Genomic DNA, 17,428 nt, shown 5'->3' with positions numbered 1-17,428 from the left:
TTCGACTTTTTCAGGTCGGAAGGGGTTCCGACCTATTCAGTCCCGAGCATTTTTATTCGACAAGTTGGGGAATTCAACTTGTTGAATAGTACGTGAATCGGCGGTATAGCTGCTGATTCATGTGCTTCTGAGGTAAACGGGGCCAAACTTGACAGGTTTTGGCCCCGTTTCCGACTATCTCAGTTCGACTTAAAAAAACGTTGAACTGAGATGAGGGACCTGAGAGGAGGAGAGGGGGGAGAGCCGCGGACAGACGGGGACAACAGCGCTACAGCACAGTAGGAGGATGTAAGGTCCCACTTGCTGGAGCCGGGTGGACGCTACCGTGAGGTCTGGCGGCTGTGCCACACCCTCCTGCAGCTCTGCTGTCTCCCGTCTGCCCGCGGCTGCCTAACCCCCACCCCCCTCCGGTCCCTCATCTCAATTCGACTTTTTTAAAGTCAAATTGAGATGGGCATTGCATAGCCCTTGTCGGATCCATTCCCACAAATGCATGTCGGAATGGATCCAACCCTAATTGAATATACCCCTAATACTCTCCTATATAAATTCTTTTATCAGTGAAAGTGATCACATTTGTTTGCCCCTGGTGGGGGCAGAGATACCTGTCTATAGACCTAATTCATATTTGTAGGCAAATGCAATTGTGATTCTCTAGGCTACGAAGCTGCTAATGTTAGCAAGTGAAGCTACCGCCCAGGACTAAAAAGTGACACCCCACCGGACTGATCGCAAGCTCAATCGCAACTGCGTACACATTAGCGGACTATACGCAAATACGGAGAACATCACAGCTAAGGGTTGGTCTATGGCTATGCAGACTGGACAGAGCAATAGCGACTCAGCCGCACTGTATTTGCCCGTACGATCATGCAGCCATGCCCTGCAAACGGCCATGATGCCCACGTTTTCCCAACCACTCCCCATAAACTCCATTACCACCCCCAAATGGCCTTTTCCTGTCAATCACTCTGCAACAAAGTCCTCAGTGCCAGCAGGATCGCAGCGGCAGCCTTGCCTTGCGACCGTAGCACATGCGCAGTTTGCCGATCAATGCTCCATTGCGTGAACATCGGCCCTTGCGTACAAACACGAGTTAGTCCATATGTACAAATGCTCTGATGTTGCTGAGGCATCTGGGAGAGGGTTCTGGTATGTTCCATGCACTGACGTACACTAGATATGATGCTGTACATGTATAGAGGACAATGGCTGCAATAAATAGAATAATATACAGTGCACAGAAGTATTACAGCAGGTGTATCGGGGATATCAGGGCTGACACACAGATGAATAGTTACCACGTTCGGAGTGGAGGAAGCACTTCATCTTCCCTCAACCTGCCACCACCCCTGTCTGCCCCTGTGATAAACCTCTGCAGGGAAACTGCCAGGGGACCCTCACTAATGTGATCAATAATCCTCTCACACACCTTGTGCCGGCCGGTGCTGAGCGAGTGCTGGCATCACCAGATCTTCAGAGATTTCTGCTAAACAGAACATTGTAAGAATAAAGTCAAAGTCCTGTTTCAAGGTATATCTGACGAAGGTCATAGCACCACTCAAATCATCAAAATGCTTACAGTGGCACAGAGTATTTCAGAGCATGAGGGAAAAAATACAGAGAACAATTCTTGTATATAATGCACTCACACTCACTCACTTTCAGTTCTCAGCCACCCATTGCACTCACACTCACAGTTCCCAGTCATCCATCACACTCACTTTAAATTCTTAGCCATCCAATGCACTCACTCCCTTTCAATTCCCAGTCATTCATCGCACTCACACTCACTTTAAGTTCTCATTCATCCAATGCACTCACTCTAAGTTACCAGTCATCCATTGCACTCACACTCACTTTAAATTCTTAGCCATCCAATGCACTCACTCCCTTTCAATTCCCAGTCATTCATCACACTCACACTCACTTTAAATTCTTAGCCATCCAATGCACTCACTCACTCTCAGTTTCAGTCATCTATCACACCCACTCTCACTTTAAGTTCTCAGCCATCCAATGCACTCCTACTCAGTCAGTTCCCAGTCATTCATCACACTCACACTCGCTTTAAATTCTCAGCCATCCAATGCACTCCTACTCAGTCAGTTCCCAGTCATTCATCACACTCACACTCGCTTTAAATTCTCAGCCATCCAATGCACTCACTTAATTTCAGTTCCCAGTCATCCATCACACTCACTCAAAGTTCCCAGCCACCCATTGCACTCACACTCACTCACTCTCAGTTCCCAGTCATCCATCACATTCACACTCACTTTAAGCTCTCAGCCATCCAATGCACGCACTCACTCACTCAGTTCCCAGTCATCCATCACACTCACACTCACTTTAAACTCTCAGCCATCCAATGCACGCACTCACTCACTCTAAGTTCCCAGTCATCCATCACACTCACTTTAAATTCTCAGCCATCCAATACACTCACTCACATTTCCCAGTCATCCATCACACTTACACTCACTTTAAATTCTCAGCCATCCAATACACTCACTCACTCTCAGTTCCCAGTCATCCATCACACTCACTTTAAATTCTCAACCATCCAATGCACTCATACTCATTCTCAGTTCCCAGTCATCCATTACACTCACACTCGCTTTTCATTCTCAGCCATCCAATGAACTCACTCAGTTTCAGTTCCCAGTCATCCATCATACTCACACTCGCTTTAAGTTCTCAGCCATCCAATGCACTCACACTCACTTTCAGTTCTCAGTCTAACAATACACTTGCACTCACTTTTTGGAGCCCCTGTCCTTGCGGATGTTGTTTAATACACAGCAGCAAAAATAAATTATAATACAGGTCTAGGACCCGATAATTAATAAATAAACACACCCTTAAAAAATGAAAAGGGAAATGAAGTCTGGCTGAGCTACTTACACAGATGGGACACTGGCTGTCCAGCCACAACAGATATTGGCAAGTGTGTCCCTAATATTGCTTTGTAGGAACAAGCTCCCAGCTGCTCTAGTTGGCAGGATTATAGATATGTGAATGACTACGGCTCCCAGTCATAGCTGCTGCTGAGGAGAACCAAGTGTTTATAATAAAAAATAAAAGAATATATTCTATATATGTCTCCTACGTATAGGCAAACATGGGCATAGTTATTGCTTGGTTTGTCACTTATGCATCTGTAATGAGGTGGCCGGGAGGTGTAGGACTCGCAGAAATCACAGAAGATACTCACCTGGTCTTAAAGGCTGCGCGGGATGTTAGGGAGTCAATTATGAAGAAGACTGCCGCTGGATTACCAAACATCAACCAAGTTAGTGTTTTCTGGCTTGGGGGAGCTTGAAACAGAAGGGATTAAAGTTCCAAAAATGGGCATGCTTGCAAATAGAATTTGGCGCCTACCATGAGCCAATCATGGCTCACAGCCGTTTCACCGTTCCAGAGCTTGCGCAAGGAGTCAATAGCAGCTCCATTGCTCCATCCTCTCGCAGTGCCTTATATTATATGACCCAAGTGGGATGTAGTCAGTCTGAGGGTGTGGGGCGAAGAGAGAAAAGCTTGGGAGAAGAGTCACTGCTGCTGCAGAAGAGGCAAGTAGACGTGAGCAACAGGATAAGCTCGGGCAGCGGTGGCAGGGCAGTGAGGATGGTGGCTGTCTCTGAGAGTCGGGGAGAGAAGCCTGGGACCAGAGAGGCCTTCAGTGGAGGGAAGCAAAGAGCTTAATGAAGCACTGCAGTCTTTCCCACCGAACTGGGAAGTTGCCTGTGAACCTTTGTTAACTATATCTAAACTCCTCCCAGATCACCAGGTGCTCAGGAGCTAGGCCTGTGGGAGCAAATGTGGGCGTGGGGATAGATTAAAGTTCAGGTGCTAGGCCCATGGGAGCATATTAAAGTTGGGCGACTAGCACAGATACCTGCTAGATGCATAGAAGGCTTATGTCCATGCAGGGGTGGGTGGTTTAGTCTAGGTTCCTAGTTACAGATGTGTCAACATACATCTTTGCTATATACCGCCACGTATGGCACCATTTTGCATGCCATAGACTAAGAGATTTAGCCATGCCTTGTGATTTTTCTTAATTTGTGTCTTTAATATGTTACTTTACACATTCTATTATGGCACACAAAAATGTTAAAATCCATCCACTTGCTACTCATGAAAAACAGCTTAGCCGTGTAACTGGATAAGAGGCTCTACCTGGTGCAACATGTGTAAGGGGCTCTACCTGGTGTAATGCATGTAAGGGGCTCTACCTGGCGTAACATGTGTAAGGGGCTCCTCCTGGCATAATGTGTATAAGGGTCTCTACCTGGAGCAACATGTATAAGAGGCTCTACTTGCTGTAACGTGTATAAGGAGCTCTACCTGGAGCAACATGTATAAGAGACTCTACCTGGCATAACACGTGTAAGGGGCTCTACCTAGCATAATATGTGTAAGGGGCTCTACCTGGCACAATGTGTATAAGAGGCTCTACCTGGTGTAATGTGTGTAAGGGGCTCTCCCTAGCATAATGTGTATAAGGGCTCTACGTGGCATAACATGTGTAAGGGGCTCTATCTGGTGTAACGTGTGTAATGAGCTCTACCTGGCATAATGTGTGTAAGGGGCTCTACCTTGAGCAACATGTGTGAGAGGCTCTACTTGGTGTAACGTGTATAAGGGGCTCTACCTGAAGCAACATGTATAAGAGGTTCTGTCATAATGTGTATAAGGGACTCTAGTGTAATGTGTGGAAGTGTCTCTACCTGGAGCAACATGTATAAGTGGTTCTACTTGTTGTAACTTGTCTAAGGTGGCTCTACCTGGAGCAACGTGTATAAGAGGCTCTACCTGGCATAATGCGTGTAAGGGGCTCTACCTACCATAATGCGTGTAAGGGGTTTTACCTGGCACAATGTGTATAAGAGTCTCTACCTGGCCTAATGTGTGTAAAGGTAGTCTACCTAGCATAATGTGTGTAAGGGGCTCTACCTGGCATAATGTGTATAAGGGCTCTACGTGGCATAACATGTGTAAGGGGCTCTATCTGGCATAACGTGTGTAATGGGCTCTACCTGGCATAATGTGTGTAAGGTGCTCTACCTGGCATAATGTGTGTAAGGGGCTCTACCTGGAGCAACATGTGTGAGAGGCTCTACTTTGTGTAACGTGTATAAGGGGCTCTACCTGGAGCAACATGTATAAGAGGCTCTATCTGTCATAATGTGTGTAAGGGGCTCTATCTAGTGTAACGTGTAGAAGTGTCTCTACCTGGAGCAACATGTATAAGTGGTTCTACTTGTAACTTGTGCAAGGTGGCTCTACCTGGAGCAACGTGTATAAGAGGCTCTAGCTGGCATAATGCATGTAAGGGGCTCTACCTACCATAATGTGTGTAAGGGGCTCTACCTGGCACAATGTGTATAAGAGTCTCTACCTGGAGTAATGTGTGTAAGGGCTCTACCTGGCATAATGTAAGGGGCTCTACCTAGTGTAAAGTGTGTAAGGGGCTCTACCTACCATAATGTGTTTAAGGGGCTCTACCTGGCATAATGTGTATAAGGGTCTCTACCTGGTGTAATGTGTGTAAGGGGCTCTACCTAGCATAATGTGTGTAAGAGGCTCTACCTGGCATAATGTGTATAAGGGCTCTACCTGACAATGTGTGTAAGGGGCTCTACTCAGAGCAACATGTGTAAGAGGCTCTACCTGGCATAACATGTGTTAGGGGATCTACCAAGTGTAATGTGTGTAAGGGCAATACCTTGCACAATGTGTATAAGAGGCTCTACCTGGTGTAACATGTGTAAGGAGCTCTACCTGGAGTAATGTGTGTATTGGGCTCTACCAGGCATAACGTGTGTAAGGGGCTCTACCTGGCATAATGTGTGTAAGGGGCTCTACCCAGAGCAATGTAAGAAGCTCTACTTGGTGTAACGTGTATAAGGGTCTCTACCTGGAGCAACATGTATAAGAGGCTCTACTTGCTGTAATGTGTATAAGGGGCTCTACCTGGAGCAACATGTATAAGAGGCTCTACCTGGCATAACACGTGTAAGGGGCTCTACCTAGCATAATATGTGTAAGGGGCTCTACCTGGCACAATGTGTATAAGAGGCTCTGCCTGGTGTAATGTGTGTAAGGGGCTCTACCTAGCATAATGTGTGTAAGGGGCTCTACCTGGCATAATGTGTATAAGGGCTCTATGTGGCATAACATGTGTAAGGGGCTCTATCTGGTGTAACGTGTGTAATGAGCTCTACCTGGCATAATGTGTGTAAGGGGCTCTACCTTGAGCAACATGTCTGAGAGGCTCTACTTGGTGTAACGTGTATAAGGGGCTCTACCTGGGGCAACATGTATAAGAGGCTCTGTCATAATGTGTATAAGGGACTCTATCTAATGTAATGTGTGGAAGTGTCTCTACCTGGAGCAACATGTATAAGTGGTTCTACTTGTTACTTGTCTAAGGTGGCTCTACCTGGAGCAACGTGTATAAGAGGCTCTACCTGGCATAATGCATGTAAGGGGCTCTACCTACCATAATGTGTGTAAGGGGTTTTACCTGGCACAATGTGTATAAGAGTCTCTACCTGGCCTAATGTGTATAAGGGCTCTACGTGGCATAACATGTGTAAGGGGCTCTATCTGGCATAACGTGTGTAATGGGCTCTACCTGGCATAATGTGTGTAAGGGGCTCTACCTGGCATAATGTGTGTAAGGGGCTCTACCTGGAGCAACATGTATGAGAGGCTCTACTTTGTGTAACGTGTATAAGGGGCTCTACCTGGAGCAACATGTATAAGAGGCTCTATCTGTCATAATGTGTGTAAGGGGCTCTATCTAGTGTAAAGTGTAGAAGTGTCTCTATCTGGAGCAACATGTATAAGTGGTTCTGCTTGTTGTAACTTGTGCAAGGTGGCTCTACCTGGAGCAACGTGTATAAGAGTCTCTACCTGGCCTAATGTGTGTAAAGGGAGTCTACCTAGCATAATGTGTGTAAGGGGCTCTACATGGTATAATGTGTATAAGGGCTCTACGTGGCATAACATGTGTAAGGGGCTCTATCTGGCATAACGTGTGTAATGGGCTCTACCTGGCATAATGTGTGTAAGGGGCTCTACCTGGCATAATGTGTGTAAGGGGCTCTACCTGGAGCAACATGTGTGAGAGGCTCTACTTTGTGTAACGTGTATAAGGGGCTCTACCTGGAGCAACATGTATAAGAGGCTCTATCTGTCATAATGTGTGTAAGGGGCTCTATCTAGTGTAACGTGTAGAAGTGTCTCTACCTGGAGCAACATGTATAAGTGGTTCTGCTTGTTGTAACTTGTGCAAGGTGGCTCTACCTGGAGCAACGTGTATAAGAGGCTCTACCTGGCATAATGCGTGTAAGGGGCTCTACCTACCATAATGTGTGTAAGGGGCTCTACCTGGCACAATGTGTATAAGAGTCTCTACCTGGTGTAATGTGTGTAAGGGGCTCTACCTGGCATAATGTAAGGGGCTCTACCTAGTGTAAGCTGTGTAAGGGGCTCTATCTACCATAATGTGTGTAAGGGGCTCTACCTACCATAATGTGTTTAAGGGGCTCTACCTGGCACAATGTGTATAAGGGTCTCTACCTGGTGTCATGTGTGTAAGGGGCTCTACCTAGCATAATGTGTGTAAGAGGCTCTACCTGGCATAATGTGTATAAGGGCTCTATGTGGCATAACATGTGTAAGGGGCTCTATCTGGTGTAACGTGTGTAATGAGCTCTACCTGGCATAATGTGTGTAAGGGGCTCTACCCAGAGCAACATGTGTAAGAGGCTCTACCTGGCATAACATGTGTTAGAGGCTCTACCTGGTGTAACATGTGTAAGGAGCTCTACCTGGAGTAATGTGTGTATTGGGCTCTACCAGGCATAACGTGTGTAAGGGGCTCTACCTGGCATAATGTGTGTAAGGGGCACTACCCAGAGCAATGTAAGAAGCTCTACTTGGTGTAACGTGTATAAGGGGCTATACCTGGAGCGACATGTATAAGAGGCTCTACATGGCATAGCATCTGTAAGGGGCTCTACCTAGTGTAATGTGTATAAGTGTCTCTACCTGGAGCAACATGTGTAAGAAGCTCTACTTGATGTAATGTGTATAAGGGGCCCTACCTGGAGCAACATGTATAAGAGGCTCTACCTGGTGCAATATGTATAAGAGGCTCTACCTGGCATAATGCGTGTAAAGGGGCTCTACCTACCATAATGTCTGTAAGGGGATCTACCTGGCAAAATGTGTATAAGAGGCTCTACCTGGTGTAATGTGTGTAAGGGGCTCTACCTAGCATAATGTGTGTAAGGGGCTCTACCTGGCGTAACGTGTGTAAGGCTCTCTACCTGGCATAATGTGTGTAAGGGGCTCTACCTGGCGTAATGTGTGTAAGGGGCAATACCTTGAGCAATGTTTATAGGAGGCTCTACCTGGTGTAATGTGTGTAAGGGGCTCTACCTAGCATAATGTGTGTAAGGGGCTCTACCTGGCGTAACGTGTGTAAGGCTCTCTACCTGGCATAATGTGTGTAAGGGGCTCTACCTGGCGTAATGTGTGTAAGGGGCAATACCTTGAGCAATGTTTATAGGAGGCTCTACCTGGTGTAACATGTGTAAGGAGATCTACCTGGTGCAATGTGTGTAAGGGGCTCTACCTGGCATAACGTGTTTAAGGGGCTCTACCTGGCGTAACGTGTGTAAGGGGCTCTTCCTGGCATAACATGTATAAAAGGCTCAACTTGCATAACATGTGCTCTACCTGGCATAATGTGTTAATGTGTATAAGGGGCTCTGCTCTACTGTGGTGCCATGCGTGTAAGGGGCTCTAACATGGCATAATGTGTATAAGGGGTACTACTGTGGTGTAATGTGACTGATGGACACTACTGTGTGGTGTAATGTGAATTGGTACTAGTCTGTGGCCACGCCCCTATATTTTTTACGTGAGCCTTCAGCGTACACTGTTCCTGTTTTTAATGGGAGGGGGGGGGGGGTGCCAGAGGAAACTTTTGCCCTAGGCAGCACAAGTCTACAACTGGCCCTGCAGGCACGCGTTGTGAAAGGGGTCTTTCCCGGATTGGAACCATGTTCCAAATCCCAAATCAGACCCACGATTTGGGTGTGAAAGGGGTATAAGTGAACGTGGGCTCAGTGGACAAGAGAGACAGGGATAATTTTCCACTTACTTCTGTGAACAAAGTTCTTTCTACTGGTGTTATGGAGAAAGAGGAGGGGCGGTACTACCTCCTTGTCTTTCATTCCAGGTACAGTCTGGCGGGATGCTGTGCACCCACCATGCCACATGGTCAGAACAGGGAACTACTGTATCCCATGGAACTCTGACTCCCCCCCCAGTTATCCTGGTTATATATCTAGTATTGTAATTGTTAGAGGTGAACTTCAGCATTTTCCATAGAGAAGGCGCTCAAACAGCTAATTGCCACTGTTGAACTACAGTTCTCAACATGCACGAAGACTACTTTTGGCCTTTTCTTTATTTTTTATAATTTTATTGAGAAATTTAATAGAATTCATTATAGTTCTTACTTTTTTTTTTTTTTACAAGGAATTCATACTTGTAATTATATACTCCGTGCCTTTATTTATTAATGCTAAACTTGCATTCCTGTGAATGTTTTATAGCATTTTTTGCCCAGTCACACAGAGTTACTTTCCCAAATATCTATTACACGTTCTTGAAACACCATAACAGACTTTCAATCCATAGAGCCGGGCCATCTAGACTACGGCCTGCAGGTCACAATCACACCCAGGGGCGTACCTAGAACTTTATGGGCTCCATAGCAAAATTTTGAAAGGGCCCCCACCCAATGTTCACAGAAACTATAAGAAGATTATTAACGTCCCGTATGCCATTACAGTATTGTGTTAACGCGCGTTAAAGCACATAGTTCATGAAAAGTTCACGTTTATGTGGTGATGGCACTCGTCAACCCCCCGAGGTATCAGGGATTTTTTTCTACCCACTGAGGGAGGTGAAACAAAATCCCAAATAACTGCTGGCTTCAGGGCTAATTGGATAACCCCCATGTAGGACATTGCCCTAAATATCACAATACACATGAAAAACTGAACTATGAAAACAAAATTGCATCATAGGACACAGTCACTGGTAGGTAGATGGAAGAAAAATAATATACAGCAACTTACAGTAGGTGACATCACACAATGTAATGACTCAGGCAGTACCAGCCACTAAGTAACTACCAACAAAAGGTGGAAAATAATCCTGCATGGTAACTCACAGAGCAATAACAGCGTAACCCTATGGTATCATGCATCGACTATTCATTTCCAGATAATAAGGAATGGTCGGTATGACACAGGTATATCAGGAGAGATTCAAGAGTTACACACAGAAATAACTAATACGATAACTAAGAGGAATAACTAAAAACACAAAAAATAATTATACACTTAGTTACCCCAAAGATAAGGAGATATTACTACACTTCCCCGACCCACCTCAACACCCAGGTAATATTAGTATATAACCCCCCTATTCATTACTACACACCCCAATCTTGCTCCCCCGCTCCCCAGGGAATATTAGTATACACACACATTACTACCCCCCCCCCCCCCCTTCCCCACCATCCCTAGGTAATATTACTGTATAACCCCTCTCCCTTACATTATGTCAGATCCGGTTTTGCTTGTGTCCCCGGAGGGGGCGCTAGTGGGTCAGTGGAGGTAGGATAGAAGAAGTGAGGAGGCTGGATTGGGTTTCTGCGCATCAGCGCAATGGTGTTTTATTAACATAAAAGTTCACACAATAAGGTAGCAGAATAACGTGCAGGAATAAACAATAAAAAGTATGCAATGGAAATGGTGCAGCTTGGAAGCTGAGAGTCTATGGAGGAAATGGTAATGATGGATAAGTTCACTGGTGTGAGAACCAGAATGGTTTAAAACGTGGAGCCAGCAGAGATGGTGATATATGTGTAGCAAACCTGGTAGCAGATGCAGGAGACTCAGGTGGAAGTTCACAGAGCAGTTCGTTAAGCACAGGCAGCTAGCAAGCTGCTTCACAGGTGAGGTGATGGAATGCACCTGGAGAGAGTCTCTACTGCTGAGGCTGAAGCACACAGTGGTTGTAGATAGGTGTGGAGCCAAATACAGATGCAGGGGTTGCTGATGCTTGTAGTTCCACGGAAATGCAGGAAGGTAACCAGGAACACGGAGGAACAGGTAGGTAACCAGGAACACGGAGGATCCAGGAAGGTAACCAGGAACACGGAGGATCCAGGCACATGGGTCGCAGGAGTGACACAAAGTTCAGGACAACCACAGGCTCACCCTGCAGCTCCTGATATACCCCCTGGTGTGCAGACATTGGTTGGAATGGGAAAAGTAGGTGCGGCCAAGCTCCGGATTGGCCGCCGTACTCTGACCGATGGAGACTGTCATGGCGGCGCCCATGCCGCGGCCCGGCGGGAACGCGGCGTGCTCACACGCCCGCTGTTACAGGAGCGTTCCTAGGCCCAGGATGACGTCTGGCGGCAGAGGAGCGGACGACAGCAGAACGTAGGGACCCCGGACGGAGTCCGCACCGACGGACAGATGTGGCTGTGGTGAGTCGATTCCTGACACATTACTATAGCCACCAACCCACATCCCCTCCCCCAGGTAATATTAGTATGCACCCCACTCACACACATTACTACCCCCCACCAGGTAATATTAGTATACCCCCCATACACACATTACTACCCCCCACCAGGTGATATTAGTATACCCCCCATACACACATTACTATCCTTCCCCCCCAGGTAATATTAGTGTACAACCCCTCTCCCATACATTACTATATCCACCAACCCACCTCCCCTCCCCCAGGTAATATTAGTATGCACCCCACTCACACACATTACTACTTCCCCACCAGGTAATATTAGTATACCCCCCATACACACATTAATACCCCCCACCAGGTGATATTAGTATACCCCCCATACACACATTACTATCCCCCCCCCCCCTACCAGGTAATATTAGTGTGCAACCCCTCTCCCATACATTATTATATCCACCAACCCACCTCCCCTCCCCCCAGGTAATATTAGTATACCCCCCATACACACATTACTATCCCCCCCAGGTAATATTACTGTATAACCCCTCTCCCTTACATTACTATAGCCACCAACCCACATCCCCTCCCCCAGGTAATATTGGTATGCACCCCACTCACACACATTACTACCCCCCACCAGGTAATATTAGTATACCCCCCATACACACATTACTACCCCCCACCAGGTAATATTAGTATACCCCTCATACACACATTACTACCCCCCACCAGGTGATATTAGTATACCCCCCATACACACATTACTACCCCCCACCAGGTAATATTAGTATACCCCCCATACACACATTACTACCCCCCACCAGGTAATATTAGTATACCCCCCATACACACATTACTACCCCCCACCAGGTGATATTAGTATACCCCCCATACACACATTACTACCCCCCACCAGGTAATATTAGTATCCCCCCACCAGGTAATATTAGTGTACAACCCCTCTCCCATACATTACTATATCCACCAACCCACCTCCCCTCCCCCCAGGTAATATTAGTATACCCCCCATACACACATTACTACCCCCCACCAGGTAATATTAGTGTACAACCCCTCTCCCATACATTACTATATCGATCAACCCACCTCCCCTCCCCCAGGTAATATTAGTATGCACCCCCCTCACACACAGTACATTACTATCCCCCCCCCAGGTAATATTGGGTGTAGTATGGTTTGCCGGCGGTCGGGGTCTCGGCGACCAGCATACCGGCACCGGAATCCCAACCGCCGGCATACCAACAGCTGGGCAAGCGCAAATGAGCCACTTGCGGGCTCGCTGCGCTCGCCACGCTGCGGGCACAGTGGCGCACTAAGCTATCTATTCTTCCTCCAGGGGGGTCGTGGACCCCCAAGAGGGAAAAAAGATGTCGGTATGCCGGTGGTCGGGATTCCGGTGCCGGTATGCTGGTCGCCGGCAACCCGAAGACCACCCGTAATATTAGTGTACAACCCCTCTCCCTTACATTACTAAATCCACCAACCCACCTCCTCTCCCCCAGGTAATATTAGTATACCCCCCCATACACACATTACTATCCCCCCCAGGTAATATTAGTGTACAACCCCTCTCCCTTACATTACTATATCCACCAACCCACCTCCCCTCCCCCAGGTAATATTAGTATACCCCCCATACACACATTACTACCCCCCACCAGGTAATATTAGTGTACAACCCCTCTCCCTTACATTACTATATCCACCAACCCACCTCCCCTCCCCCAGGTAATATTAGTATACCCCCCATACACACATTACTACCCCCCACCAGGTAATATTAGTGTACAACCCCTCTCCCTTACATTACTATATCCACCAACCCACATCCCCTCCCCCAGGTAATATTAGTATACCCCCCATACACACATTACTATCCCCCCCCAGGTAATATTAGTGTACAACCCCTCTCCCTTACATTACTATATCCACCAACCCACCTCCCGTCCCTCGGGTAATATTACTATCCCCCCCAGGTAATATTAGTATGCACCCCCCTCACACACATTACTACCCCCCACCAGGTAATATTAGTGTACAACCCCTCTCCCTTACATTACTATATCCACCAGCCCACCTCCCCTCCCCCAGGTAATATTACTATCCCCCCCAGGTAATATTAGCGTACAAGCCCTCTCCCTTACATTACTACATCCACCAACCCACATCCCCTCCCCCACATAATATTAGTATACCCCCATACACACATTACTACACCCCCAGGTAATATTAGTGGACAACCCCTCTCCTATTCATAACTATATCCAACAAGCATGGTTTTACTCTCGACAGCTTTGTGGCCTCATAGAATCTCCACGGTGGCCTGATATGTACAATGGAGGGTGACCACTTCACCTAAAACCACTTAAAATGTATGTTGTAAGTCCTGCATTTACTAGCGAAAGGTGGTAAAAGGGTGCAGGACTGGAATCTATAGGTTCCTGCAATCCTCATAATGACCTGCACTCAGGAGTCACCGGCTATTTTTTTCGCTTGCGTTCATTGAGAAATCCATTAACCTCACCCCCAGGTGCCGGCCACCGCACGCCACAGCCATCACATAGGATATACAGGGTGGCTGACGTTCTCCCAACCTGACCTAATGATGGAAACACAACTGAAGCAAAGGGACAAGTGGACATACCGTACTGGCTTTATTAGATGCTATAACTGTTCACGTTCTCTTTATATTCAGTGATTAATGTATCAAACCTTCTATAAACCGTATAAGAAAAATTATACTGCAGCTAGAAGGTCATTGGTTGCTGTGGGCAACTACTCCTCAGATAGCTTGATACATCTCACCCCCATGTTACCTGTGATCTAAACTTATTGACATGTTGCCATTCTCTACTTCTACTGTGTTCTGGGGGAAGGAATAAAACACTGACAATACAATCATGAAAGTGAATATAGTGTAGAATTAAACTGCTGAAAAAATACTGTGATGCCTCGTTTTCTATCTAGTGCACCTGTCGCCTACACACAGAGGAGGCAGCAGCTGGTGAGGTCTCTGCGGCACAGTGTGAGTAATTCCCCTGTGTACAGGTACAGCACACATAGTGGCTGCCTATCAGGAGGGTACACTTTACACATAATGCATTACTGTACTTCAATAAGGAAGTGAGAAGAATGAATAATCACCTTATAAATGCTATTTGATGTAAAGTAGTTTCCTCCCACAGCCGCAAGTAGCCATAACAACGGATGTCGGTATTCTGACCGCTGGAATCCCGACTGGCAGGATATTAACTACATCCCGTAATAGCGATTTAACCCTCTTTCAGCAATGGAACATTCATTAAAATGTAAACGTGTTTGTTATGTAATAACTGTACATTTGAGCGCTTGAATTAGTGTATATATAGAATCAGTGGCACCTGGAAAAAAAGAAAAGAGTTCATATTTATTAAAGCTTATAGCTCCTCTGTGTGGTTGTTTTATGTGGAGACCATCTGCAGTCCGTAATGGGGCTGGAGGAAAGGGCGCCTGTTGCTACAGCTCCCAACGCACGTGTCCAGGCCGTGTCTAACACAGCAGGCCGTTGCGTAACACAGGCGGAGAAGACATACTATCATTGGAAAAAAGACCAGAAATTCTTGGGCACTTACAATCAAGGTCCTGCAATGTTTAATTATTACCAATCTGAAACTGCAGCTCCGCTGAGAAGTCACTGTGACCTCAAAAATGAAGTAAAAACTAAGAAGAAAAATGAAGCGCTGTCCAGATCAAAAATGTAAACATACATTTATTAAACCGCACATTACATACATATAAATCAACACGGCCGTTGTATATAAAAAAAATAAATTAAAAACCTGATTTTTATCTCAGTCTCTCTAGAGTAAATAATGCACGCTTGTTAATCACAATCGGTTAAGCACATGAAAAGGCTTGAAACGTTCCATGCAGTTTTTAGTAGCAGCAGAAATGGTTAATATCTGTAGTTAGCAACTATTTCCAATTGTAGCAAAATAGCAAGTAGAGATGGTTAGTATAAATACTCAGTGACTGTCGACACACTTGGCCACTAATGAAATGCTGACATGATTAGAATGTAGACAAAACATCCCTGGTGGTCTAGTGGTGGCTTACCTGGTACGGCGGCTCCAGTGGGGTCTTCCGAGTCCGATGGTGACGTTCTAATGACTTCAGGTGGATCCTGTGGCATTCACTGGGATATGACAAAGCCCTCCCCTCCTGTATCATGCTAGCCTCTCTCCCGAAACATAACCCTAACCCCCCCTCCCATAGTATAACCCTAAACCCCCCCACAGCCTAACCCTAACCCTTCCCTTATCCATCAACTGAGATAGGTGTCATTACATTAGGTCGACCAGTATTAGGTTGACAGTCACTAGGCCAACCCCATTTGTTAAACATGCACATGATTGACATGGTCAATTGGTTGACATGTAAAAGGTTGACACAAAAATGCTCAACTTTTTTATGTTTTTTGGTGTCATTTTGTAAGTTGAACCATGTAAAGGCTAAACTAGTGGAAACATGTATCCTCATGGACTCGCTTTGCTCGCCACACTTCGGGCAGGCTACTATTCCCAGTCACAGTACACATGGATGGTAAAGTATGAAAAAGTTGAAAATAATGAAAAGAAAAAAACAACTTGTGTAGTATATGTGTCCATCATTGCCATGTTGACCACATGAACTTGTCGGAACTTTTGACCATGTTGACCAATTGTACCTGTTGACCATATGGGGTCGACGTATTGGCTGTCAACCTATCCGGATACCCATCCGCTGACGGTCAATCCAGGATGTCAACGTTCTACATGTCAGAATTCTGCAGATGTCAAATTGTTTAATGTCGACTTCATAACCGTCAACTTTGTGTAACTTGATGAAAACACACTGGGGCAGATTCAGATGGGTCCATGTTTATCTTGACCTTTAATAGGATTAATTGAGACTGGGCAGTCGGATTTAATCCCCTGCTGTATTGTTCTCTGTATTGTATTTCAGCTGAGAACAATAGATGAAGGGTTTATGTTAATAAGCAAAATAAAGATGAATAAATCACCAGGCCCAGACGGTTTGCATCCGAGGGTTATTATGGAGCTTAGGACACAGCTAGCTAAACCCCTATACCTGATTTTCAATAGTTCGATTAGATCAGGCATGGTACCAAAGGATTGGCGCATAGCTGAGGTAGTGCCTTTATTTAAAAAGGGAATTAAAAATATCCTGGAAACTATAGACCAGTTAGTTTAACCTCATTTTGAGGGATAGCATAGAGGAGCACCTACATGCTACTAAGTTTATTACTAAAAGTCAACGTGGGTTTGTAAGGAACAGATCATGCCAAACCAACTTAATTAGCTTCTATGAGGAAGTGAGCAAGAATCTTGACCATGGAAAAGCAGTGGACGTGGTTTACTTAGATTTTGCAAAAGCCTTCGATACAGTGCCACATAGGAGACTGGTCCACAAATTAAGGGAACTTGGCCTAGGAAATACTATTTGTACTTGGATAGGTAATTGGTTGGACAACAGGGAACAACGAGTAGTGGTAAATGGGATGTTCTCCAGCTGGGCACCAGTAGTCAGTGGAATACCACAAGGGTCTGTTCTTGGCCCACTGATGTTCATTATATTTATCAATGATCTAGGAATAGGCCTGTAAAGCACAGTGTCAATCTTTGCAGACGACACGAAACGGTGTAAGGTAATTAACTCAGAAACCGATGTGGAATCTCTACAGAATGACTTCGTTGAATTGGAATTCTGGGCGTCTAAATGGAAAATGAGGTTCAACATAGAAATATGCAAAGTTATGCATTTTGGGACAAAA

The sequence above is a fragment of the Pseudophryne corroboree genome, chromosome 3 (genome assembly GCF_028390025.1).
Source record: "Pseudophryne corroboree isolate aPseCor3 chromosome 3, aPseCor3.hap2, whole genome shotgun sequence".
In the NCBI taxonomy this organism is placed as follows: domain Eukaryota; kingdom Metazoa; phylum Chordata; class Amphibia; order Anura; family Myobatrachidae; genus Pseudophryne; species Pseudophryne corroboree.
Note: the sequence above shows the minus strand (reverse complement) of the source record.